The sequence below is a fragment of the Triturus cristatus genome, chromosome 3_1 (genome assembly GCF_964204655.1).
Source record: "Triturus cristatus chromosome 3_1, aTriCri1.1, whole genome shotgun sequence".
Taxonomy (NCBI): domain Eukaryota; kingdom Metazoa; phylum Chordata; class Amphibia; order Caudata; family Salamandridae; genus Triturus; species Triturus cristatus.
This window is the reverse complement of record NC_140583.1, coordinates 622,265,642-622,292,480: the sequence shown is the minus strand read 5'-3', so window position 1 is coordinate 622,292,480 and position 26,839 is coordinate 622,265,642. Positions and strand designations below refer to the sequence as shown.

The 26,839-nt window shown below is 46.0% G+C and overlaps 1 protein-coding gene across 1 annotated transcript in view; it reads left to right on the top strand.

Moving 5' to 3' along the window:
* The first annotated feature begins 1,794 nt into the window (after positions 1–1,794).
* The window catches only part of CILP (cartilage intermediate layer protein), a 141,464-nt gene continuing 116,419 nt past the window's right edge, over positions 1,795–26,839 (top strand). The window contains exon 1 of the mRNA XM_085644580.1: positions 1,795–1,927. The gene's annotated coding sequence lies outside the window, so the exon portion shown is untranslated. The remainder of the gene's footprint in view (positions 1,928–26,839) is intronic.

Genomic DNA, 26,839 nt, shown 5'->3' with positions numbered 1-26,839 from the left:
TATTTATTATGTGGGTCTGGCGGTAAGGTCATAATCGGTGAGCAGCATTTTAAGGTCCTTAGGGGGGGGCGGGCCCATTCACGAAAGGGGCCGCCCATCGGGAGGGGCCATTGGTCTCTCCCAGAACTCCAGGGGCAGGATATGATATCCATTACTTAGAAGGGTGCGGGGGAGGGAGTCCACGCTTTCCTCAGGCTGGTAGCCACCCCTCACAGACACTATGACGTCATCAAGGTGCGCAAGTGTGGGCCCTCCTGTTATGGTTTAATGGAGTTCAGAGCGCACGGGGTGAAACGTGCCCTGGGTTGCGCATGCGCATCTCGAACGTGAGAGCGTAGCTGTAAAGGATCTGACACCGGTTAGCGACCTTGCCGTCCGACTTAATTATTAGAGTGCTTAATTTTCAGGATGTTTAGATTCGGTTAGGAAACACGCTGTACTAGATATTTGTTAAGGTTAGCCCATCTTACAATGTCAAAAATGGATGTAATCTAATGTTCTGAAATGTGCATTCTATAATTGTCAAAAATGTTTATTTTATAAAAATTTTCATTTTATTTTCATATTTTAATAAATACGGCCAGGGGTCCCGTGACCCCTGCCTTCCAAAGACCCATGTGTTGACTTGCTGAATTAAGTAATGCAATTTGTGTAGTAAGGGGGGGGGTGGCCGGTAGTCCCAGACCATGAGAGCGTATGGGACTACTTGTGCTGTAACCTGGCCCCAATAACTAAGAAGGACTGAAGGAAAGGGCTAGAAGCCACACCGAGATAAATCCAAAGTGGGGGACAGATGAAATGAGCCATCCTCATTCACGATAGAGATATTCCGCAAAGTATTCTGAGTGTTTGCGGTGCCTCGTGTGCTGCCCGCCGGCGCACCTGGCTTTGCCCAAGGGCTAATCAACAGGAATCTTTCTCAGTGAATGAGTACGGAATAGATTTTGAAATATTCTGGTTCAAAAGTGATCAGTTTGGGAATGGCGCTTGGGAAATTTAGGAGGAGGACGTGAGGTTTGTAGCTTGTCTAGTGAGGTTAATAGCAAAATATCTGGAGCTAAGACCTGGAGTGGCCCATTCTGTTACTGCACAACGACGGGGCTTCACTGGTGGTTTATCACTTCAGTGCAGTGGTGAAGGTAACTCTCAAGCAATGTAGGACAGGTCACGGTTAGTTTGAAACGTACTGTTTCCTTATAGGTGAGGCATTGGATGTGGTGGCATCTTGTGCTCTGAGATTCAGCAGCATGAAGGTGGGCCACTGGAAATCTTAGGGCTTCATTTAGATCTTGGCGAAGGGGAATATACCGTTTTCAGAGATTCCCCCCTCATCAGCCATGTTAGCTTGATTCCAGTGGCACAGTGAGCCTGAGACCCACTTCTGGCATACCCTGCACACTTACGACGAGAAAGCAAAAGACACGCAAATGATGAACGGAATGCGTAACAAGTCAAACATTCATCCCCAGTCAAGAGATCTGGGTTAAATCCATCGTTCTTTTGCTAAGGATCGAAACATTGCCTCATCCTGTCGGTATTTGAACCTGTAACACACGGATTACCCTCCTAAAAATACTTGCAGCCTTACCCCCAGAACTACATCGCTAGTGCTGGCCTCCCCGCCAGACACGTTCCGGTGTTTTGGCCTTGTGGAAACAAACGGGAAAGTGGCTTCCCCTCCCACGCTTTATCTGCGTCGGGATGGGGGTGTTTGTGGCATGTTTCTGTCCGGGCTTTCCTCCGTCCACGTGCTTGCCTCGGTGTCTGACGGCTGGTGCCCCTCCTGGGCGGCGAGCTATGCGGAGTATATAAGGAGTCCCCTGCACTCACACACAGAGAGCCCCGGCCCCTCTGCTGACAGACGAGCAGCCTGCTGGCGAAGCCGTGCACGAAGACAGGCACGCTCCCCCCGACACTGCTCCGAGCTGTAAGTCCCTGGAGGTCCGCCTCCCGTCGCATGAACTTTTTAACTTTAGTTTAAAACGGGAAGACGCATTTTTTCTAGTATTGACGATATACATAGGCTGAGTGCGAGTGCCTTATTTATATACCTTGTTTTTTTTTTACCTATGGATAATTTTTCTATCTAAACCTCGGGGCCTCTTTAATTGTAATCATTGCCGTTAAGAATTTAGGTAATTGTGTTCGTTTTCCGTTAGATTTTGGGTGATTTTAGGTATGTCAGTAAAGCATACGAGAGGTCGTGTAAACTTTTACTTTGCTCCAGACAAGTGAAAAAGTGCCGTGGAGACCTAACACCGACAATATCCAGATCCTCCGTGGGTCATCAGTGACGCAGAAGAGAGGGGGGGGGTGCTCTTTGTTAAGCACACTGCCCACCATCACCATCTTAAAGAATTACCCATCGATGTCCGTTCCACAAACTGCTCAGATAGCAAGTTCCTCTTACTACCGGCCGGTTCCAGCGCCCCACAACGCCCTCCAGTGTATGTTTCCCATGCAGCCCACCGATGGTAGCGCCTTACGCGGGGAGCTAACGCCATATCGTTCACTGATCAGTAGATTCGGCATCTCATACAGCTCTGCAGTGCCATTCCCTCATACTGCCCACCGGAATCCTGTAGTCGGCATTAATGGACGTTCCTTACGCATCCCGTCAAGATCACCATCCCAGACTGCCCACCAGTTCCATCTTATGACACAACCCCCAGCTCCAGCAAATATTGCCCATCATTGTTAGATTTTCACAGAGACCCAATGGTTCAGCTCCTCATACTGCCTACTAGTGTTATCTTCTCACAATGACCCCCAGTGTCAGCTCCTCATACTGCCCACCAATGCCAGCTCTTCAAAGTGACCCCAAGTTCCAGCTTCTCATATTGCCCACCAGTGTCATTTCCTCACACTGACCCCCAGTTTCAGCTTTTATTGTTCACCAGTGCCAGCTTCTCACACTGACCCCCAGCTCTAGTTACTCATACTGCCCACAGTGCCAGCTTTACACATTTATCCTCAGTTCCAGCTTTTATTGCTCAGCAGTGCCAGCTTCTCACACTGACCCCCTGCTCCAGCTTCTCACACTGACCCCCTGCTCCAGCTACTCACACTGACCCCCTGCTCCAGCTACTCACACTGCTCACCGATGCAATGGTGCAGCTAGGCCTCAGGACGCTTGTGGTGGCCCCTGCGTTTGCTGCCAGCGGTGTCCGAATCTAGCAGCGAGGGTGGAGGGGAGGGGGGCTGGCAATTCCTGCGACAGCCGCAGGTAAGAGGGGGGGCGCTGCCCCCAAAACTAGAGCTGCCTGGGGCGGACCGCCCCCCCTTGCTACACCACTGCACCGATGTCAGATTCTCACACTCATGCCCTACTCCTTATACTACCTCCTAGTGTCACCTTCTCACGCTCACGCCCACCTCCTGCTCTTCATTCTGCCCACCAGTGTCCTCAGTTCCAGCTTATTGTCCAACCGTGCCAGCTTCTCAAACTGACCCCCAGTTTCAGCTTTTATTGTCCACCCGTGCCAGCTTCTCACACTGACCCCCAGTTTCAGCTTTTATTGTCCACGCGTGCCAGCTTCTCACACTGACTCCCCCCCAGCTCGTTACTCATACTCCCCTCCTGTGTCAGCTTCGCACACTCACGCCCAGCTCCAGTTCCTCACACTTCCCACCCGTGCCAGCTTCTCACACTGACCCCCAGTGCCATATCCTGATACTGCCCACCAGTGTCATCTTCTTACTCTGACCCCCAGTGCCAGCTTCTCACACTCATTCCCAGCTTCAGCTCTACATATTGACTACCCAGGCAGGCATGGGCCTGGTAACCCTGAGAGTTATTTGATAGAGTACAGTTTGGGACCCATTGGATGAGGGTGGCTAACGCCATTTCTGCTGTACCTACGCGCGCGTGAGGCACTCCTGGCCCGTTCTTTCTGCTCATTGTGGTGCTTGTAGTACTGGGCTGAACATTCAGTATAAACTACAAAAGCGAAATAAGAAAACAGGAGTGGATTAATAAATTACAAGTGACATAGCACAACTTGAGATCCAGGAGACAGAGTTATATTTTAATTATCCTGCACTAGGTCCCAGTGAAGTTCAAGTGGACCTTGCTTCTAATGACACATTTTATTAAATTCATAATCATAGCAAGGAGAAACATTGAATATATTGAGCCTGTGTAACCTTAGCCATTCGCGTTCTAATCAAGGAAAGAGATATTTCACTCCTGTAATATGTACATCTGATCCTACATCATCCTTGCAAAATATTTTCATCAAGATCTCAATACTACCAAATGCTGTATGCAACCACAAAGCACCACGCATCATTTTAACAATGTAGACTGCAGCTGCATGCTCCAAATCTGGGGCAAGATTTGCGACATCGATCAATGCTGCAAAGAAGCCATGTTTGCAGATCTGGGCTCTCATTAGAGAGCCTGATGGCTACTGACTGATATAGACATGGGTTGCCTTCTTTGAATCACTTAACACCCGGCTAGACGGCAACCCCTTGTCACTGAACACTTGATAACAATGTCCCAGAAAGGCCCAGTGTGGGAAACAGTGTTTCCTGATGGCAAATAACTAGACTGCAACCCCACTAAAAGGTACTTTCAAATTCTATCCCCAAAAATTCTGATCTTGGTCAACCCAGTCACCCTCTGTTAAAGCCCAGTGAGTGGGAAAGGGTTTTGAATGTTGGCAATGAATATGTTAATAGATGGGACTGGGACCTTTTCAGGCCAGAGTGATTAGGGCCGGGGACAGTTATATAAAAGTCAAAGATACCCCCAACCAGCCTTTTCATTACAACTCACAATATAAAATAAACTTTACGAATGATTCAGGCAAATCATCAACTGTCCGAACAGTATTAATTGCAAAGAATAATTCTGAATTTTGAAGGATTTGCTTTCACCTGTGATACAAGTTGGTAAATCAAGGCAAACATTTATAGGTGTTTTTTGAGATAGAATAATTATGTTATGTTACGTTACGGTGCGCTACGTTACATTATGTTGTTACGTTACGTTACGTTGTGTTATGCTGATTAGTATAGTGACTAATCACCAGAGAGGGTATCCAGGCGCTTGGGCAGGTGTATAGTTGTGTGGTACCCAAGGTGCTTATACGAAGAGCCAGGTCTTCATCTTCTTGCAGATCTCAAGAAGTGAGATGGCAGCTCTGATGTGTTGAGGGAGGCCGTTCCATGTCTTGGTTGCGAGGTACGAGAATGAGCGCCCTTCAGTTTTTCTTTTGCAAATGCAGGGAAAGTGTGCGAGTGAGAGTGAGACAGAGCGTAGGTGTCTGGTGAGTTGGTGAAATTGTATGTGACTTTTTAGGTATTCTGGTTCTGTGTTGTATATGGCTTTGTATGTCTGTGATAGGGGTTTGAATTGTCTGAGCTTGTTAATCCGAAGGTGCAGTGTGATGTGGGTGGGCATGGGAGGTCGAGTATGAATCTTGTAGGGGTGTTCTGGATGGTCTGGAGTCTGTCTAGGAGTTGTTTGGAGATTCTGACATAGAGATTGTTGCCACACTTCAGCCTGCTGGTGATGAGTTCTTGCGTGGTGGTCTGTCTGGTGTTCTGAGGCAACGATTTCAAGATCTTTCAGAGCATGCATAGGCTGTGGAAGCATGAGATGTGCACTGTATTGGCTTGAGCCGTAATGTTGAGCTTGTCATCTAGCATGATCCTTAGATTACTTGAGTGGTCTGTGGATGTTTATACTAACTCGAATGGCTCCCTGGTGGGGTCCGAAGGGAAAGTCTTGTTGCCAAAGACCAGTACTTCCATCTTGTCAGACTTGTGCTCCATGCAATTGGTTCGCATTGAGTCTGCTACCACGGTCATGCAGTTGGTGAAGTTGGTTCTGATGGAGGTTGTCTTGTCCGTCAGGGAGAGGATGAGTTGAGTGTCATCAGCATAGGAGATGACTGTGATGCCTTGTGATCGGATGATGTTGGTGAGCAGTGCCTTGTATATGTTGAAAAGGGTGGGGCTATGGGACAATCCCTGTGGAACTCCCCATATCAGTTTTTTGGTCTGTAATATGAAGGGTGGCAGTCTGACCTGTTGGGCTCTTCCTGTGAGGATGGAACAGGTCCATTTGAGAGTAGATACTTGTATGTCAGTCTTGTAGAGTCTTCTGATGAAAGTATTATGAGAGACAGCATCAAAGACCATGGAAAGGTCGAGCAGGATGAGGGCCACTGTTTCTCCTCGGTCCAGGATGATTCAAATGTCGTTGGTGGCTGCAATGAGTTCTGTTTCGGTGCTGTGGTTCTTTCTGAATACTGATTGCTGTCTAGAAGATGCTGAAGTTCAAGTTGCTTGTTGGTATCCTTCTCAATCACTATGGCTGGATAGGAGAACAGGGAGATGGGTCAGAAGGTGCTCAATTCATTCTAGTTGGCTGTGGGCTTCTTGAGGAGGACATTGATTTCTGTAAGTTTCCATTTATCCGGAAAAGTGGCAGACATTATGGAGGTGTTGATGATGTTGATCAGGGTGGTGCTGACTGGTGATGTTCCCAGGTTGTAGAAATGATGAGGGCATGGGTACTGTTGGGGCCCCTGAGTGGATGGTTCGCATGATTGCCACCGTGCCATTTCTGGCAAGGGTTGTCCATTCAGTCAGGTGGCCATCTTGGTTGGTAGTGGTTAGATTAGCGATGAATTCTCTGGGGTAGGGTTGGTGTGCGAAGTTGCTGTAGATGTTTGCAATTTTGCTATGGGAGAAGTTGGATGGGTTGTAACAGAGTTGTTGGAGGCAGCAATGTTGTTGACTGTGGCTGAGGGTGAGATAAAATCCTTAATAATCAAGAATATCTCCTTGCAGCTGTTGGAGCTTCGTTTGATGCGGTCCAGTAGTGATTTTTTCTTGGTGTCTTATATGTTGATGATCGTGTCTGAGTGCAGCCTTGTGGGTACTCTGTCAGTGGTGTTGTTGCTGGCTCTCCATTTTCTTTCTAGCTTTTTACAATGCCATGTAGTGTCTCAGAGGTCTTCTGTATAGCAGCTGACCTGCTTGTTTGATATACTATGCTTGTTGGGTTTGATGGGTGTAAGGAAATCCATGAAGTTCTTGATTCAGTTATTGAGGCTGTTGATGTCCTTATCGGGCTTGTCTGTGGGACTAGGTTGATCTGTGCTGGGGGTGCTGAGCTAGTCTGCTTCTGTGATTTTATCCTAGCTGTTGCTTGGAATGCTGAACCCGAAGGGGGTATTGGCTTGAGGTGTGTTGAATTAGAAGTGGATGATGGAGTTGTCAGTCCATGTCAGCAGTGTGTTGGAGTTGTATTTGGTGCTGTCACCTGTTGTGAAGATGGGGTTGTGTGTATCCTGCGGTATGTATTGGTTCTGAGACGAGCAGGGTAAATCCAATGTTGCTCAAGCTTTCAAGGAGTGCTGTGGAGCAGGGGTCGTTTTGATCTTCCAGCTGAAAGTTGAGGTCACTGAGAAGAATGCAGGCTCTGGAGTCGATGGAGAGCGCAGCAACAAAGTCTGTAATGAGGTTGGTAAAGGTGGTTTGTGGTTCGGGTGGTCGGTAGGTGAGGGTTCTGTTTAGGGTGAAGTTTTTGGCGATTTGTAGTTTGAAGTGCAAGTTCCATGAATGGGGTGGCTTTCTTTGTGGTTGTTGTGCATTTGATGGATTCCTTGTAGATGATAGCAAATCCTCCTCCTGGCTTGTGAAGGCGGGCCTGTTGAGCAATCATCTAGCCCAGTGGGATTGCTTTGGCCATGTTGGGAGCCAATGAGGGGATGAGCCAGGTTTATAAGATGAAGAGGATGTTGGATACATCGCTGCCCAGCAGGTGTCAGTTGTGTGTTTGTTAATGATCATATGTTGATAAGCATGCATGCAAGTGGGTGGTGACATGCTGGTTTGCTGTGGCATGTGGTGTAGGCGTTGTTGGTGCTTGTGTGACATTGGTGTTGGGAGGGAGTGTTGAGGGCTTTGTTAGTAATTGTGCAGGGGGTGTGGGTGGATGACTGCTGGAGAGCCAGCAGTGGGTGCAGCTAAACACTCCTACCATGGTGTCAGGCATGGCACAGCAGCAGTTGGGGAAACAGCGTCCAGGATCTAGCGACCTAAGGATTGCTGCAAAGTATCACTGGGTGTTGATCGGACCAGGGTTCCTGGCGCTGGGCATGGTCCAGGCGTGGACAGGTGCTGACAGGCTAGCTATTGGGGTGCTTTCAGCATGTCAGTGGCGTGTCCGCTGCGTTTCCATGTTGCAGCTGCCATTAGGAAGGTCCTGGGAGGGGGAAGGAGTGTAGGGTGCTGTGAAGTCATTTTCTGTGTTTATATGTGATGGCAAATAAAGTCCTCTTGCTCAGCGTCTCCTTTTAAATATGGTTTTGGCGGGAAAACCAGTAATGTCACTTCCTGTCCAGATGGATAATGGGAGATCCAATTATGTCACTCCCTGTGCTGTTGCATGATGGGAAATGAAGTTCTCTTGTTTGGCTTCTACTTTTAAAGGCAGTTTTGGTGGGAAAACCAGTAATGTCTCTTCTTGTTCAGATGGATGATGCAAAATTCCATTTAACAAACAAGATTTAGCAACATTGATGATATTAGAGCATTTATTAGAAAGTTCAGTTATGTGACTGGATGTGCATAATTTTGTGTGGATTAACAGAATATAATTAAAACACTTTTGACGTAGAAGTATTTGACCCACAGTAGTTCACGTAGTTGCAATCAATTTCTTTTCTAGTGCCACATAGAATGAATGCTACCTAATGTTAAGGGGGGGCTCAAGGTGGAATCAATAGTTAGAGTTACTTTTGGGGTCACATTTATTGTGAGTTGTGGAGCTGAATGGTGTGAAAATAGGTGAAGTAAGTAAGTTTTAGTTCCCTTTCTTCACCTATGGTAATCTGTCCTTTACCGGGATCCTTCCTTGTCTTTGAACTATCAACCCAATACAACCTTGAAATAGTTTGTGGGTGTCCTCAGGACACAGACCAGGTAGTGGAAGAATTGCTTCCTAAGAGCTCCATTATGACATCTCAAGGGAGGGCCATTCTCATTCCTTCCACCCCTGGACATTTAGGGATCTTAAATGGACATGCGACTTTCACTTGTGCGCCCGCAATGTAGCTGTAGCTCTTGTAAATGTTTCCATACGCCTGCCATGTTTGAATGGGCCCCCAGTCTATATCCAGAAGCTCCAATTCTCCCCTCTTGCTGCACTTGTGGAGCACGGACCCGCAGCAAGCGGTGAGAACCGACTCTTCTGGATTTAGGCTGGAGTCCCACAACAGGGAGCATTGGAGCTCCAGGAGACACAGACCCTGAATGACAATTGACTGCCGAAACGCCCTATAAATTGATATTTGCTAAATCTGGATATTGTTCATGACCTTCTCACCACTGGAACACAATGAACAGTAAACTCATTGGCACAGGAGCCCATACACAAACAGGGAAAAATAATTATTTATTTAATTTTCCCTCTTGGTTGTCTGTCGAATCCCCCCTCCAACCCGGCTCCACCGTCTCACCGCTCTTACCTGCACGGGCCGTGGCTGTACACAAACGCTGTAAAGATTCCTGGAATGACTGAATTTGTTGTATTTTTCAAATCTATCCAATGTCAACCGCTGTTAAACAATATATTGGCCAAACCAATTTTCACTAACCAAACCCCGCCAGCCGATGAAGATCCGAGAACTGCAAGGAAAGGAGAGCCAGATCAGAAAGAGCGAGGGTGCCATGCAGATGGTAGAAGTGCGCTATACGGATGGTAATGGCTAATCATAATTAACATAACATAACATATAATAGAACGTTACATAACCAAACGTAAAAAATGTAGTAAAATGGTAATTACACATTCCTTTAAAGTCACCCTAGCTGATAACCACACAGGCCCTGTTTGCCTGTGGTTCATGGAGGCGAAAGCAGGTTCCTCTGGGCTTTACCTCTAGCCAATACTCTGCTCAGCTTCAAGAGGTAAGGAAAACACCTCCCAGATAAGGAAAACTATGGGGCATATTAACAAGCCAGGCGATAAAATTATCGCCGCTTTAGCGGCAGAAAACTGCTGCTTAAACGGCGATAATGGGCTTGATAATATGCTCTATGGAATTCCAATTGAAGCCCATGTTAGATGTGAAGGACATCTAACATGGGCTTCAATTGGAATTCCATAGAGCATATTATCAAGCCCATTATCGCCGTTTTAGCGGCAGTTTTCTGCCGCTAAAGCGGCGATAATTGTATCGCCTGTCTTGATAATATGCCCCTATAGAAGTAAACTAGGCAGGGTCTGCACCATAACTCTTCCCATGGCAGACGAGATAGCATATGGGAAAGTAGATGGCTGCCTACCTCACAAAAGCAACAGGCATCCCTATCAGTTTCTCTGTAATAGAGTATGTATGCGCTATGAGTCATGTGTGGTATTGACATTAGGCTTGTGCAAAAAAGTATTACGACTGTCAAATTTGTAAAGTTTGTAAAATTTCACAAATGTTACTTGTGTGAAGTTTCGCACAATTTGTTGCCTCCAAGAAGTGGTTTGAGCAGAGAAAATGTCATGGGAGACTCGTTCAAAAAGAAAATATCTTGCAGGAGGCATTTTCTCTTCAGCCAGTCCACTTTCCGGTATCTTGTGTGACTTTTGAGCACGAGGTGTGCCCTTACATTTAATTTTCTGTGAGATACGATTAATTTAATTTCGTGACATTTCATAATTTGTATTGATTTTTGTAAACTGTTTACATTTTTTTACTTTTCTTCCATACCCCTTGACGTGCACAGTAACCAAGTGCACATCAAACCACCTTTGCACTTTCATATCCATCAGCATTTCAGGACACAGAAAGGGGCATGTTGCCTCCATACAATCTGCGTGCTTTATCTATCCATTGCGACCGATGACATCACGCTTTCTCTTGCTCTTGCACCCCGACTATATGGTTTGCAAGGTAGCAGCATCCAACACAAGGTGCTCGAGTGCCTATGCAGAATCACCGCATTTGCGTACCATTGACTTTGGAACGTGTAACCGACCACTGCAGCGAAGTGAGAATATAGAAAAACCCAATTGAGTCAGGAAGAGCACCACGCATACTTTTTCAAATTACAAAAAAAAAAAATTAAACCTACTCTCATTAACTCTTAAATTAGTCAAGAGGGCAAGATAGTTAAAAAGTAAATCAGTCCAAATGATGTAATTGCATATATAGACTGACGACTTACAGAAATGTCCACTTGAATGTAAAGACTGTGAAATCTCGACTTTCAATAACTACCTCAACGTAATATTTTGACATATTTTAAATTGCTAAATCTAGAAAAACTCACTTCCCGGCGACTGCATTGATGCGTTATTTACTGTTGAACGTTCAGCCCCAGTTAGGGTGCAAGTGGTAGATAATGGGTGTCAATGAGAGATATTTATGTAAGTGTTAGATTTCGGCGGTCTATAGTTGTGATTCGGTGTTATTCCTTCTATTGTTTCAGTCCACGTCCACCAGCTACTTACCATAAGACCTGTGGATGGCACCTAATAGGAGAAGTGGCAACAGTGTGAATCCGGTCTGAAAGGAACCAACCCTGCCCGTCTAAACCTGTCCTCAAGAACTCAGACTTCATGCCTTGGCTAGATGGGGGGGACATTGGGGTCCCCCCACAACTCCGAGGACGCTTAAGCAAAGTGGGACATTGTCTCTCAGCGGGTGCCCTCGCAGTCAAACATTGCTGCTATTACGGAACAAATCCCAATGTTAGCAAGCATTATACTAAAAAGTCTTTGATGATAAAAAATATCAAACAAAGCAGCGCTATTTTGACTGACAGCCAATGTTTGGAAACTTTGAACACTTCACATTTCATGTTAGGCGTCGCTTTGCACACAACAGGAACAGTGCACCATGCTCATGGCAATGTGTTCTGCATGAAGTACAAAGATGGCGCCAGCCTTTGCGAGTATGCATTAAACATGAAGCATCTTGTAGCAAACACTATGCTGTCAATGTATACTTAACATAACATAGAGAGGTGCTCCCTCCTGAAAGTCGAAACAACTTGAAATTGCAGTGGGACTACACGCATTTCCAGTCACAAACCATTAATACACACCATTCAAAATTGCAATTTGACAATTTGGGAAGCGTCTCAAAGCCCTTTGACCAGTTAGAAACATTTTACTGACTCATGAAAGGGCTTTAGAACATTGTAAAATGCCCTATTACGGTCGTAAACAGTGTGATTTCTCGCAGGTGCGCAACGCCCATGGGGCTAAAAGGGCTTCAGTGCCCCCCACACCCAATCACGTGTTTCAGCACGGGCTGCTGCAGTTCGAGCTGCTGTGGGCTCAGCTGGGCAGTGTCTGGAGTCTTATCCCCGCACGCCCTAGTTTTTCACAGGTCTGTAAAGACCATTTGCATATTTACTTACCTTTGTTAACTGGTTACCTGAGCCTTAGTTTTTAGGTTGAGCATTCGAAACTTCATATATATACTTTAGTATATACTTATATATTAGTATATACTTATATGTGTATGTACTTTGTGGGCTCTGGAGATCAGCCCTAGGACTTGTTTGCTTCCACTTAGGGACTTTTTTTCTGTTCAACTGCCTCTATTTAACGGTCTTAATAGAAAAGGACCAGTAGAGGTCAGTGAAATACCAGAATTGCTTTCTGCTAAGGGAATTTCTTTTATTTTTATTTTTCTGGCAACTGCCTCTATTTAACTTTCCTGATAGAAAACAACCAGCAGAGGTCAGTAAAATACCAGAATCACTTTAGCATTCTCTAGATTCCAGCCCATAGAAATTGTCTTCCAAGAGCACCCATAGACAATAATATTTTATTAAAATCTTGTATTTTCAGAGATATGACCACCGAAGGCCCTGATTTTATATTAAAAACAGAGCTTTGGACTATACCATTTCCCACTGAAAGGCAATATTTCTCTCCATGTGTTCCCATACCTGGCATGTTCCACAGTTTGGTGCTTACTTTCCCTCCATGTTAAAGAACAATAGCTGTTTCAGCACCCTGGCTAATGTGCTGCACAGCTAAATACATATGAGGTCCCAAAGGCAAGACCGATTGCATTGCAAATGCTTGTTTTTTCTGGTTCCAGTAGGCCCAGGGCCCTCACTCTGCCTATTCCTTACATTTGCATTTTACATTTACTGCTGTAGTCTGAGAACTCATTTCATGAAAAGAAATATAAAGAAGGGGGACCAAAAGAAAAATGCCAGCCATGTGTTGTTTAAAGAGCCAGCAAAGAAATCCTCTTGTCACGAAATAGGGTTATAAATAAAAAAGTATGTATTCATTTGTAATGTGACTTTTCTCTTTATGTTCCCTTTAACTATCAGTCATGAATCATTCAGGCAGCCCTCGAACACAATTAAAAGTGCTTTCTAGTTTTATTTGCTGTTCGAAGTATACACAGATAAGTGCTGAAAATACGGCTTTAGGTGACTGCTTACTTTTGTACCGTTTTAGACATCAAAATAATGAGATGGCAACCCTAATCATAATACTGGACGTTTGTTGCAGGATCAGCACATTATTTATTTCCTCCACCCTCGATCCCTGATTAACGCCATAATAGCAATAGTTTAACTTATATCTGAAACCCCATGCCGCCGTCAATAACATGCTGAGTTACTTCAAGTGTCTGGGAATGCACCCTGCATTCAGACAACTCACTCCTCATTCTCGCCCTTCACTTTCACACTCACCCTGCACTCACAGCGATCAAAATGCACACTCACTGATCAGCATGCGCTCACACCATTCACCCACTCACCCTGCACTCACAGTGATCACTCTGCACTCACAATGCACTTCCGCTGTCCACCCTGTACCTCATCCTGAAGTCACACGAGCACACTACTCACCCTGCACTGGCCTGGGCTGGGCATAGGAATTCAAACAGTTTGAAAGTTTTCGGTAAACGTCAACCACCTCAAGTCCCCCGAGCTTCCTTCACTTACAAGAGGAGCTCTGGTTTCCTGGTTCTGTCGGAAAATTCAACATAACACAATGGGAGACCAGCAAAGTTTTGGTTTGGAAATAGTTGTTGTGTCTGTAACTGAGAACCTAATGCCTTTTCCAGGCTCCAGTGCTTCACTGGAGCAGCTGTAGGAGGGGCTTTCGGATCCAGTTCCCAAGTTTGAAGCAACTGTGGATTTTCACTGACTGAGCCTTTGTTGATCTGGATGACATGCCCAGTCTGCTAATTTAGTTCAGTGGGTTAACGCACCTGCCGGGAATCTTGCAGTGCAGCGCTTAATACTGCTGCTGAATGCCGAGGCTGTCCAGTCTTGATTCCATTTGAAACTGTCACCCTCCACCCTTTATCTCACTCTTGTAGCTTCTTTCCCTTTGTCACTGTTTTTGCATCTTTCACTTCCCAATACCTTCCACCTTCGTTGCTTTTCTCTCTTTTGGTCAAAGTCTGATGATGAAAAATAAGTTCAAGTGCCCAAAAATTGTCGCAGGTGGACCCCACCTGCAGCCATCGGCTCAAGTTATACTCTTTTTATATGTAAACTGTAAATCAGAGAATTGAAATGCAACAGGGCTGACAGGGGCTCTCAGCTTTCCGGTGTGCTAAATCCCAAATCTTTCACAACCATGGAAGAGGAAGTTTGTATGCCGCCCCCTCTCACCAGCACTGGAAATGACGTGATGGCCTGGCGTTCAGGGGCTTGGTAGCTGAAAGCTGAGGGCAGGAGAGTCTTTGGAGTTAAAGGGATTGCAAATGTGACGCATGTGTCCCTTTTTGATTTTTATTCCAGTTTTTATCGGAGTCTACACGATTGTGAGATTATTTATTTATAAACATGTGAGACTACAATTCCTATATAAAAGCCTGTATCTGATTTCCTTATTACAGGCGACCTATGACGTCTCTAGTCACCTGTAATAATGAAATGATGTAGCTTCTCCACTGTAATAGTTTATTAAATGTGAGATCTGAGTCCCTACCTTTATGCTTTTATTTAAATTAGGTGCGCATGATACATACAGCCAGCTATATTCCTAAGTGAGAACCAGTGTATGAAAAAATAGTATTTTTATTTATTGAGATAATAACTCAGTAATGCGTAGCTCTGCCTCGAAGTAATGAGACCTTCTGCCAAAGTACGTGTGGAAATGTAGCGTGCGCTGAACAGTAAGAAGGTCCAGTACCTTTAACAGATGGCGGCGTATTGTGGGATGGTATGTACCTTGTGGTCGACACGCATTCTCAGTTTCACCTTTAGAGATTGCGGTCATCTTTGTCAATGTCACTACTGCTTGTCGCAGGGGATGTTCTCGCCTCTAGGCGCCATGTCTTAAAGGTGCATTAAAATACCGAAAGAGCCAACCGCCTCCCTGTTGATGGAGAGTCTGCGTAAACAAATAAAAAAAGAAGCGGAAATCTGCAATGAATCCCCGTTGTCTGGAATACGATTTATGCGCAGCCCTGTTCTGATCCCCTCAAACAGACAGAAAGTCTCTCTGCAAAATCTATTAGGAGACGTTGGTGGTGGGCGAGAGGGGGGCTGGGCTACCTTCCCCTTGAAGAGTGAACCCCAGGGGTCAGCAGCGCTGGATGCATTTCTCATTAAAAGATTATTTCCTGGGACAGGAAACATTAGCTGTTCCTTCCACTTCTTCAATGTAAGTTCCAGGCATCATTTTTAGAAAAAATAAATAAATGTGCTTAGTGGGTTGAACAAATATTTCCGGCCCGTATTGAAGCCTATAATATATATATATTTATATTAAGGTAACCCCGCCTGGCAATAGCACGAGGGCCAGGGGGAGGTCTCACTGCAGGCAGTCTCCTACCAGAGGTCAGAGGTCACATCTGTGCAACTTTTACTATGTGTGTCCACTGTGAGTTCAGCTGGTGGTGTCACTAGTACTGGGTATTCCCATCTCCTGGGCATCTGTTCCATTGCCTCTGTAGTTCGTGTTAACAGTGTAAGATACAACGTCATCACAATCTCGTCACGTGTTCACCAAGTGCAGCGCGGCGATTCCATTATCGTCTACCAGCAGTGATGTATTGCATATAAGGCGCTCTCCGTCATAGTACTGTAGTATTTATCATACGCCATTGCGGAGTGCCAGGCACATTTTCAAAGAAAGAGGTGGAGGGCATACTGCGTTGGCAAGATGAGCAAAAACTACAAAAGCTTTAAAAGGCCCAGATCCTTACACCTACCCCTGCTAGGCTTAAGAAAGACAGCGTTCTGAGTGGGGCTTTGTGCACCATCCCCTTTTATGGTCCCAACAATGGACGAGCTCCAGCTGGTTGGGCGATCTCTAATCAGGTCATGGCTCAGATTCTAGTCAGAACGGCATCCTCTACCAGTACTTAATTTGTCAAAAAATAAGTGCCATAGCCCTCGTTAGGAGGCCACTGCAGCTTGCACCAGCCATTGCTCCTGTCAGCACTGCCCATGATATGACCTACACAACTATTAACCATCACATACCTACAGGTGTGACAATTCAGAATATTCTAGGCCATCCAAAGCTATAAGAATGGCTGAGTGGCAAGTATTAATCAATGTTAACGTATATTAAAATGTTAAACTGTTGTTAACTTATTTTGAAATTAGCCAAACAACGCCTCAATGTGGTGGACTATAACAAGTGCTGGTGGTGTCAATTAAATACCGGTGCCGAGCACCGGAAACCACCAGCTCAAATTAAGCACTGCCCTTCACATGCAAGGGTAAGAGTCGAAGTCCTTCTTTAGTTGCTACTGTGACAGCTCTAGAATGAATCTGCCTATCTGGAGCTGCACTCCTGTTCTCGCCTCTCCATGCAACCCTCCAAGGAAGCCCAATACTTTCCATACATCCTAGAGACCCTTGCCATTTCTACTTTACATGACATGTCAACAACCTGCCCTTCAAGAACTTCTCCCCAACATCTGCTTCGTTATTAGTAGTGAATGGCTTTCAGGGTAAAATGGAGATGCACCCGGCTTCCACGTTTTCAGCTAGGACAGCAGCCTGCCATGGATTCTCCTTTGGCTCAGTCTTACCCCACCACTTCTTTGACCTGCAAGCCTTGTGAAAAACAGCTTTTATAAGTTTCTTGATACGTTAACTTTTGTTCTGCTGTCCTCTGCCTGCTCTTTCCCCATTAACTCTGCCATCACCTATAGTAAGTGGCGTTTGATGCAAAACAATAGTTGCCAGCAGGTGTCATTTCCTGTTGTAGATTATCTCTGAAAGTGGCTGTAATTGAGTCTGCTGGGTACTGCGGCCCACATCTGCCCTGGCAGAGGGGAGCTCTTGCCTGTCTTATTCATCCAAGAACCCTGGCCTTGGCACCTGTAGAAACATTTATGGAAAAATCAAACAACCCCCTGCTGTTTCAAGGCTGGTCGCAATCCCTGGGGCAAGCCTTCCTGAATCCCGGGCACTTGGTAAGACCTTGCTGACCATCACCATTGCCAAAATGCCACCGCGTCCTGCTTTTATCTGTCTTGGAAGTGGCAGTGCTTGAGCCCGGCCAACTGCACAAAATCTAACCTAACCCTGGGTTTACTTCGCCTTCGTTGTATTTCTGGCAGACTCACTGATGCTATGGCCCAGTTACAGCCTCTGCGGGTGGCAGTAAGGATGCTTGTACCGTGTCAGCTGTGGTGCTTTCTCCAGCTCTGGGTCAGTAATGCAGGGCAGTCCGAGTGAGTGAGGTCTGTATCCTGTGGCAGCCGAGGATGGATTGTACCTGAGGGAGTCGCAGTGACGTTTTTTTATCATAATGCTATGGATGCATTGCCCTAGTGGCCGCCCCAATGACTACATCACCCTGCAGCAGGAGTGTGTATTGTATCTTTCTTGAGCTGTTTCAGTGATGTCTTCATTCTCCATCAGGGTTGTGAAATGTATCCCTATCAGTCCCAGCAATGTCATCATGCCCTGACAGGCGAGTGAATTGTGACCCTCGGTAGCCCAAATAAGGCCCTATCGTGCGACAGCCGTGGGTGTATTGGGCCCATTGACACTACTTCCGGTGACAGCTGCAGATGTCTTTTTTAACCTCTAAGTGCTGTTATTCTGGTGCAGCTGTGGGAGAACTGTGCCCAAAACAGCCGCAGTGATGTGATCATTCTGGCCCAGGTGTGGATGCGTTGTATTCGTTGCAGTCCTTTGATGAGATGGATATCCTGCGACACCTCTTGATAGGTCCCTCTTGTGACCGCCCCACTGATGATATTTCTTGTTATAGCTGTGAGTGTACAGTGTGTACCTGTGCTAGCCCCAGCGATGTCATCGTCCCATGACAGTTCAGGTTTACCGTTCATAAATTGGAGAGCAAATAACATATCCCGGGCTCAAGAGTACCCAAATCTACCATCGCCAACTGGGACTCAGTAACAACTCGAGATGCAATCCTCAAAGAGGCACCAACGTTTGAGGACTGGGGCATTGAGCTAGAGCCCATATGACCCCGGAAATACTCATATGTTCTAACAGAACCCCTCGCAGCCCCTCCCAGAGGAAGCATATTGAAGGAAGTCTGGGGAGCCACCCACGATTAGTTAGTTGGGTCCACGGTGGAATCCAGCCCCCTAAGGATTCATTGCAGTTCAACACATCGGTCCATCAAGTGGCAATCGGCAGCACAGACCCAGTAGGGGCCAATGCAGTCGCCTACACAGAGGGCCAGCAATTTCGACATTGTTTCCTATCACAGTGGAACCTTTTCTCCTCACACCATCCACGTATCCGCAGATAAGTAACCCAGCACCAAAAGATCAATTTTCCATCATTAGCTGGAACATGGCCAAGTTGGCTTCTATGTTAAAATCAAAACAGGGGCGGGACTTTTTAAACACTGGCAACATCCTATGTCTCCAGGAGACATGGTCGCTGAACCCCACAACAATTTATGGATTTCATGAAACTTTCCACCCAGCCATGCAAACAAGTATTTTCGGGGGACTATCGGGGGGCCTCTCGATCTTCCTAAAGCAAGGAGACATAGTGTCAACTTCCATTCCCATGCAAGACCATCGGGACCTACAAGCTCTATCAATAGAGGGCCTAAAATACGGTCAGAAGACCCTCTCCTTGCTTCTCATCAATTGATCCTTGAATCCTAGCAAATCCTCCAGAGCACGTGCCATGAGGTCACTGTGCACGAGCATAAAAGAAATTATTGAAAATTATCCAACTCACGAAATTGTGCTAGCAGGGGACTTTAACACCAAACTCCTGGGCCAATTTAAACATGCAGCACAAAAGTCCAATGATCAAACCCAATTCAACGACCTACTATCCGCATTTAGGTTAACATCGGCAGACAAGATACATCCAAACATGGGGAACGAGACATGCCATACATTCAAAAAACATTCTACAATTGATTACCAGCCGCGGTCGGTAGTAGGAGTAACTGCAGGGCGGTGACGTGGGGGGGTGGGGGGGGGGTAGTAAACTATGGATTACGGAGGTTTACAGGTAAGTTAACATTTAAATCAATAAAACGAATTTCGTTGCGTGCACTGCATCCCCAAATGCGATGCAGTGAACGCAACGAAATTCGTTTTATTAATTTATATGTTAATTTACCTGTAAACCTCCGTAATCCATAGTTTACTACCCCCCACCCTGCCCCTCCCCATCCGCACGTCACCGCCCTGCAGTTACTCCTACTACCGACCGCGGCTGTTGATTACATCTTCATGTCAAACTACTTAACAAACAATCTCCAGAGCTTCGACATAGTAACCCGTGGAAAAAGTGATCACAACCCTCTGGTCATAAACCTGAACCTAAACCGCCAGAAAGCTGATACTGGCCAGGCGCTAGGTCTCTCAACAGAAGACAAATTACGAAAATGTAGTTAGGAGAATCAAGTGACACCCTCACCAACTGCCCCAGGTGGCCAAATGGCTCGAGGATTGGACACTGGGTGATGGACCAACCGGGGGTCCAAATCCTATCAGCTTGGGGAATGGGGTCCCCAGGGGTCGAAATCAGCCCAAGGAACGGGGAGCATGCACCCCTCCTTCCCGAACAAAGATAACATAAAAAAAAATCCTCCAGCAAGTCGCCGGAGGCCTCCCCTCCTCTTTTCTTCAGTAAGTCCCACACCGTGGGATTGATAAGAGATCTTCGGAGGCCTCGCCTCCTTTATCCACCACTCTGCAAACGCACTTCCTGGCACACTACAGGTTGGGGAATGAAGTCCACTTTACTCCTAGGGACCTTGGCGGCCAAGAAGGCCTCTGGGTACCTACTATAAGTCCTACATAGCAGGATTCCTGAGAGCTAGTTGGAGGCCCAGCCCCCTTTCCCCACCACTCTGCAAACGCAACTACTACTTAAACAAGCATTGAAAATGCAATAGGTCTTGCCTTTGATTAAGTTAAAGCCATTTGCTTTGCTGATGGTATTGTATAGCAAAGCAAATGACTTTAACTTAATGAAAGGCGAGACCTATTGCAGAGAGGTTCCCAGGGGAGGACACATCTGGATCCGTCTCAGACACAGCGTTTTTTACAGACTCTGAGAGAGCGCACGCACTCTGTACCCAGACTCCCACATAAAAAACACAGAACGCATCTTCAAATACACCCGTTTGTCTTCAATTCCAATAACGACCACACTTGAACCTCCCCGCCCCATACTCTTTTAATTACCTGACACTATACAAGGCAAGAGCCGTCTTTGGACACTTCAGGATTAAACATTATGTACACAGTCATGTGTGTCCTAGCGCTGACTCGTTGCACAGCCAAGTGTTGTGCTTAAAGTACACAAACAGGGTAATGTTTGTTCGGTGTGTTTTTTAGTGTGAGTGTGCAGAGCCCTCTTCCCCGTTAGTGTAGTGCACACACGCCAGTCGTGATTTCATTCATCCGAAGTAGCACCGTGCCGCCCTCCAGTGAACACGGCGTCTCGCAGGCACTTTTCAACAAGCGGGGGGAGGGGCAGATTGCTCAACCAATTGTACAATTCCGTACAGAGTCTGCACAATAACGGAAATGTTTCTCCACAATAGTAAGTATCTTTACTCGATAGAACCTTCCAACATTGTCAATGTGTCATTTATAATGCAATAGGTCTCACAATGACATTATTTTGAGCTAATGACATTGTAAATTACATTGTTTTTTTGGTTTTGGTTTTCTTTTGTAAAACATAAATAGAATGCATTGTGATTTAAAATGGCAATAGCTAAAATGTTGTAAATAAATAAAGACAAACTGGAGTCCATAGCCGAATACCATGACTACCTGTCTTGTTACCACCTCATGTATTTTATTCTACTACCCTGCACTTCCGGTCTCTTTAACAAATTAAGCAGTGGGTAAACCTAAATAAGATCACTAACTTTAATCATTTCCCAGAGCTCTACATTTTCTATGCTTTGCTACAGGAACATGTGGGGGGAATGTATTCCCTGTGGTCTATTACTTGTGAATTTCGGTGGAGTACGTGCTGTGTGCTTTAACTTGGATGTTTTAACGAATACCCGCTCTTGGATGACCCTAGCAGCCTCACATTTCATGATTCACTAAGTACTACAAACTTCGTTTGCTCCTGCGTTTGTCCACACTTCGCAGACCCTTCCTGTCCACGTCACGCGCTCCAGTCATTAGCGTGACACCGCTTGAACTGCCTGTCGATACACGGTTTTTACCCAAGAGTCTTAGACTAGAGGCACAGTCCAGGCACAGATGCTATAAAGTGAGAGAGTGCAGAACACAAATAGCGCCAAACTCTGGGTGCGCAGGGGATGCTTCTCGCGAGGCAGGTCCTTTTAAAGAGCCAAGTGGCACGGTGCACAATGGTGGACGGAGAGAGCTGCAGACGGGAGCTCTGTGTCCGCCCCTGCTGGCAGGCAGAGCACGCATACACACACAGACAAACACAATGGTGCAGCCCTGCTAGCACAGCAGCATGCTCGTGCAGTGGGCAGTGTTGTGCTTGTACTGTCTGCACAAACACAAGGGCAGATGAAATAAAAAAAAAAAGTAGTGACTGTCTCGTTGACACTGCGCCCTGCCGGCCACAGGCCGCGCCGATGCCTCCGCAGGGTTCGCGTCTGCACGGGACTGCACACTGCTGCATGCAGCCACTGCCTCTCCCTCCCGCAGCGCCGGCGATGCGACCTGATGCGCAGCGTCCATCCCATGCTGAGAGTGTGAGTTCATCGATGTTTGCTGCCCCTCCAGCCCGGGTCCAACCGCCAACACCGATTTTAATGCACAGGCTCCGCTCTCTGAATTCACAACCGGCTAAGAGGACATGTTGCTCAAAGCTTTCTCGCAGTTGCGGGATGAATACAGCGGCAGTAAAATGCGTGTGGCGAACTCTATTGCTGCACTGAGGGCTCACGACGACTGAGTCCGGACTTCTCTCATTGACACTGCAGTCCAGGAACATGCCTCGCAGAGCAGTGCATGTCTCAACCTAAAAAAACGAGCACTCAAAAAAAATTTAAAATAAATGGAGCGCGGTGACCCTAAATTGGGTGCCGCACTCCAAAACACTGAAAATAAATAAATCCAGGCACATTAAATAAGCACAGCCGAGCTGGTCACGAGCCGATACAAATAAAAACAAACGCAGCCAGAGACGACGGCGCTGACAATGTAAAGAAAAGAGTGCGTATTGTCTTTTAAAGGACAGTGTGTAAAGCCGCCAGTAAAATATCAAATCCCGGTGGGTGGGGCCAAAAACAGACAGGGTGGCAACCCTCAGTGTAATGATTGCCTCCAGTGTAATCTTTACACTGTGTTTTGCATTATCTATGATGCAAAACGACGCGCACCAATCAAAATTGGAGGCGGAGCCGCAATGCGACTTCTGGAATTGTATTGATTCCAAGAAGCCCTCGTATGACTAGAGCAGCGCATGCGCAGCTTTCGCCGGGCCGAGACCTAAAAACCATAGAAATTCACTGAAAAAAAACAAAGGTTACAGGGACGTTATAGATAGGAATTAATATTTAACGAAAAACCTTAGAAATTCACTGAAAATTTTAAGGTTACAGGTATGTTATAGTTAGGCTCAGATTTCACTTGTGCAAAACCAGTGAAATCAAGCAGTTATAGTTAGCTGAGCTAACTAAAACTCGCACCTCCTGCAATGCACAGCTTATGACCCCACATATTACACCACTCATGACATGGTCAATGACATCACTGATGACATCTCAAATGACATCACTGATGACCTCATCCACAGAACCACTGATGCACCCACTCACATACCTTTCATACACCTACTCCCACACAACCATTCACATACCTATTCACAGGCCCAAACCAGTACTCGCACACCTACTCACTGATTCATAGATCTACACACACATCCACTCACCAACCATTCAGTCACTAATACAGCCAATGACATATCCACTCATACACCCAAACCGCCACTTACACACTGAATCAGTCACCCATACAGGTACTCACACACCTAGTCATTCACCCATACAGTCAATCACACAGCCACTTACTCACCCATACAGATACACACACATCCACTCACTTACTCATACATATACTAACACATAATCACACACCTATACAGTCACTCAAACAAGCACACACTCACCAATACAGTCACTCTCACATTCACTCACTCACCCATACAATCACTCATATACTCTATCACTCACCTATACTGTCTTTCACATACCCAGTTACTCACCCATACACCACTGACACATACAGTTACTCACCCACACAGCCATAAACAGTCACCCATACAGCCTCTCACACACACACCCACTAACCCATACAGCCACTGACTCACCCATTCACTCATCCATATAGGCAGTCACACACCCTCCCACCCACCCACACAGACACTCAGACAACCATACAGGTACTCAGACAACCAATCACTCATCAATACAGCCACACATGTACCCACTCACCCATCCATGCAGCCACTTAGACACCAACTAACAGACCGATACAGAAATTCACACCAGTCATTCACCCATACATTCATTGAGACACCTAATTGCTCACTTATACAGTCAGGCAAGCACCCACTGAGTCATCCATTCAGGCACTCATATACCCACTGACTCACCAATACAACTTGGTATATATATTTAACACTCATAAACTTTTTAAAAACACTCACAGTCACTGGATGATGTCATCAATGATCTCATCAGTGATGTCATTTGAGATGTCATCAGTGATGTCAATGACCTTGTCATGAGTGATGTAATATGTGAGGTCGTGAGCAGTGCATTGCAGGGGGCTTGAGTCATAGTTAGCTCAGCTAACTATAACTGCTAAATTCCACTGGATTTGAACAAGTGACATCTGAGCCTAACTATAACCTCCCTGCAACCTTTGTATTTTTCAGTGGTTCAGGTTCAGTAAATCTTTATTTCGCTGATTAAAAATCAACATAAAAAGTACAAAATACAAATACAATATACAGTGTACAGTATATTTACATTAGATCTGAGCCGACGGACATTAAAAACAGGTTAAAAACGAAACTTTAAAAAGGCACTTTGCAAAGGGCACATTACATTATTAATTCATCATTATTCAATCACGGGTATTCCTCAATCTTACCGACACTCTCAAGAAATTTACAATCGAGCACAAAGTGCGGGTGTCCACGGCCATTTGTAAGAAATTCAGGGCACTCTTGGCTTCACGTATTTTAGCCTCCTTTAGGATATGAACAAGAAATTTGCGACGGGGGATTTGATAAAAAGAACACAGAAGTACAAAATGAAGGGTGTCCTGCGGAGACCTATTGTCGCAGCCGCAGGCACCCTTCTGCTCAACCGTTACTGTGAAACCTGGAGGATAAGCTAAAATGTGGTGTAACAGGTTGAGCCTAAAACGGCACATTAAAAATCTGTCCTGGTGATTATGCATTAGATATAAATAGGGCTCCATTCCTGCTCCATTGCTCACTCGGTGGTGTGCTATAACTGATTTCTTTAAGGAGTCAGTGGATCACTGAAAAGAGATAGGTGGTCGATTGAATCCAATTTCTCTTTTATGTACCTCAGCCATGGGATACATAGGTGGTTATCCATTTGCAAGCAGTCCCGAGCTATTTGCCTGCTTAGTTCCGCTGCGGGATTCACCCATAACCTGAGCCATAGCATAATAGGTCTCACCTTTACCCAGTCGGTGATATAAGGTAACCCCAGTTCTGTGTGTGTTATTCCTGCTGGGGTACCTTGTGGTAGCTTCAATGTCCTCCTAAAATATTTATCTTCCTCCAGTTGCAGGGGCCTTACATCTCTAAATCCCCAGACCTCCGCTCCGTAAATGGCTTTTGCAGTGCTAACCGCCACATACAGATTCATCACCTGTTCCGGCGACCACCTCCCCAGTCTACGAGCAAAGTTATGAATAGCCCCATTTGCCGATACCAGCTTTCTGCATCTATCCTCCATTAACAGATCAAACTTTGTATCCCCGTCAAACAGTAGACCCAGATAAGAAAAAGAGCTCACTGTTTCCAATTTGTGCGACCCTATTTTAAAAGCAAATTTCCTGCTTGGTTTCTTGCCAGCTATCATGACATACGATTTGCTCAAATTTACGGACAAATCTAATTCGTCCATAAACTCCACAAATCCATTGACCAATTGTTGTAGGCTCACAGCCGTCCTGGCAAGCAGGACGGCATCGTCAGCATACAGTAGAACCGGTATGTGACGATTTCCAGCTTTGGGACAATCCACATTTAAGGCAACCAACCTTCTCTCCAAATCGTTAATGTAGAGAGAGAACAAAAATGGGGCAAGGATACACCCCTGCCTCACTCCGCTCGTGCAGGGGAAAGGATCCGTGCACCCCCCCTCCCCCGTTGTGCAGCAGACCCTGGCAGTGGTGTTCCAGTGCAATTCTTTTAAGATGTCAATGAGTCCAGGCTCAATTCCCAGGTTGGTCATCAGATCCCAAAGTTTGCTCCTGTTAACATTATCGAAGGCGGCCGCCAGGTCCATGAAACCCATGAATAGTGTGCCTTTACCAGCCTTTGTGTATTTAGTTATTAATAGGTACAAATTCAAGCATTGGTCACTGGTAGACTTGCCTGGCCTAAAGCCGTATTGAGTGTCTGCTATAATGTTGTGTTCTTCTGTCCATGACATCAAGCGACTCAAAATTGCCCTGCCCAATAGTTTGGCCGATACGTCTATCAACGATATTGGTCTGTAGCACTGTGGATTGTCCCTACATCCCTTCTTAAAAATAGGGACAATCAGTGCCGTAGACCAAGACCGTGGCAGACCCGTGGCAAATGCTGCATTTAGGACCCTCGTCATAATGGGAGCCCAGAGATCAGGGTTACTCAGGTAAAGGTCAGGTGGCGTCCCATCAGGCCCGGGTGCTTTGTTGCGAGTTAGCCCTCTGATTGCTTGGGTAATTTCTTGGAGTGAGAATTCGACCTTGCCCGATCGTCATTCCTCCCATCCCGCTGTAGTCACAGTATCACTTTCATGATTATACAGACTCTTAAAATGTGCCACCCACTGGTCAGGAAGAATGTTGTTACTGATCCCCGGGGAGTTTTTCTCTTGGAAGCAGGGCCTATTGATAATCCTCCAAAATTCGCTGAAGTCTCTATGTTCCCCCGCTTCCCTCAGGTCCGCCCACACTTCTGCTTGGAGCGTAATCTTCCTCTGCTTGACCTTTGTCTTATATGCCTTTCTACATAGGGCTACTGCCTGTTTGTCCCTAGGGTAGATTTTGAGACATAGTTTCAATTCCCTAAGTGCTCTCGCGCATTCGGGATTAAACCAGCGTGGCTGTGTTACAATTTTTACAGGGCCTTTTGCTTTCAGGAGTTCCCCTATCATGGTGGTTAGTACCTCAAAGGCAGAAACCAAACACCCACTTTCTACTAGGGGATCAAGACAGTC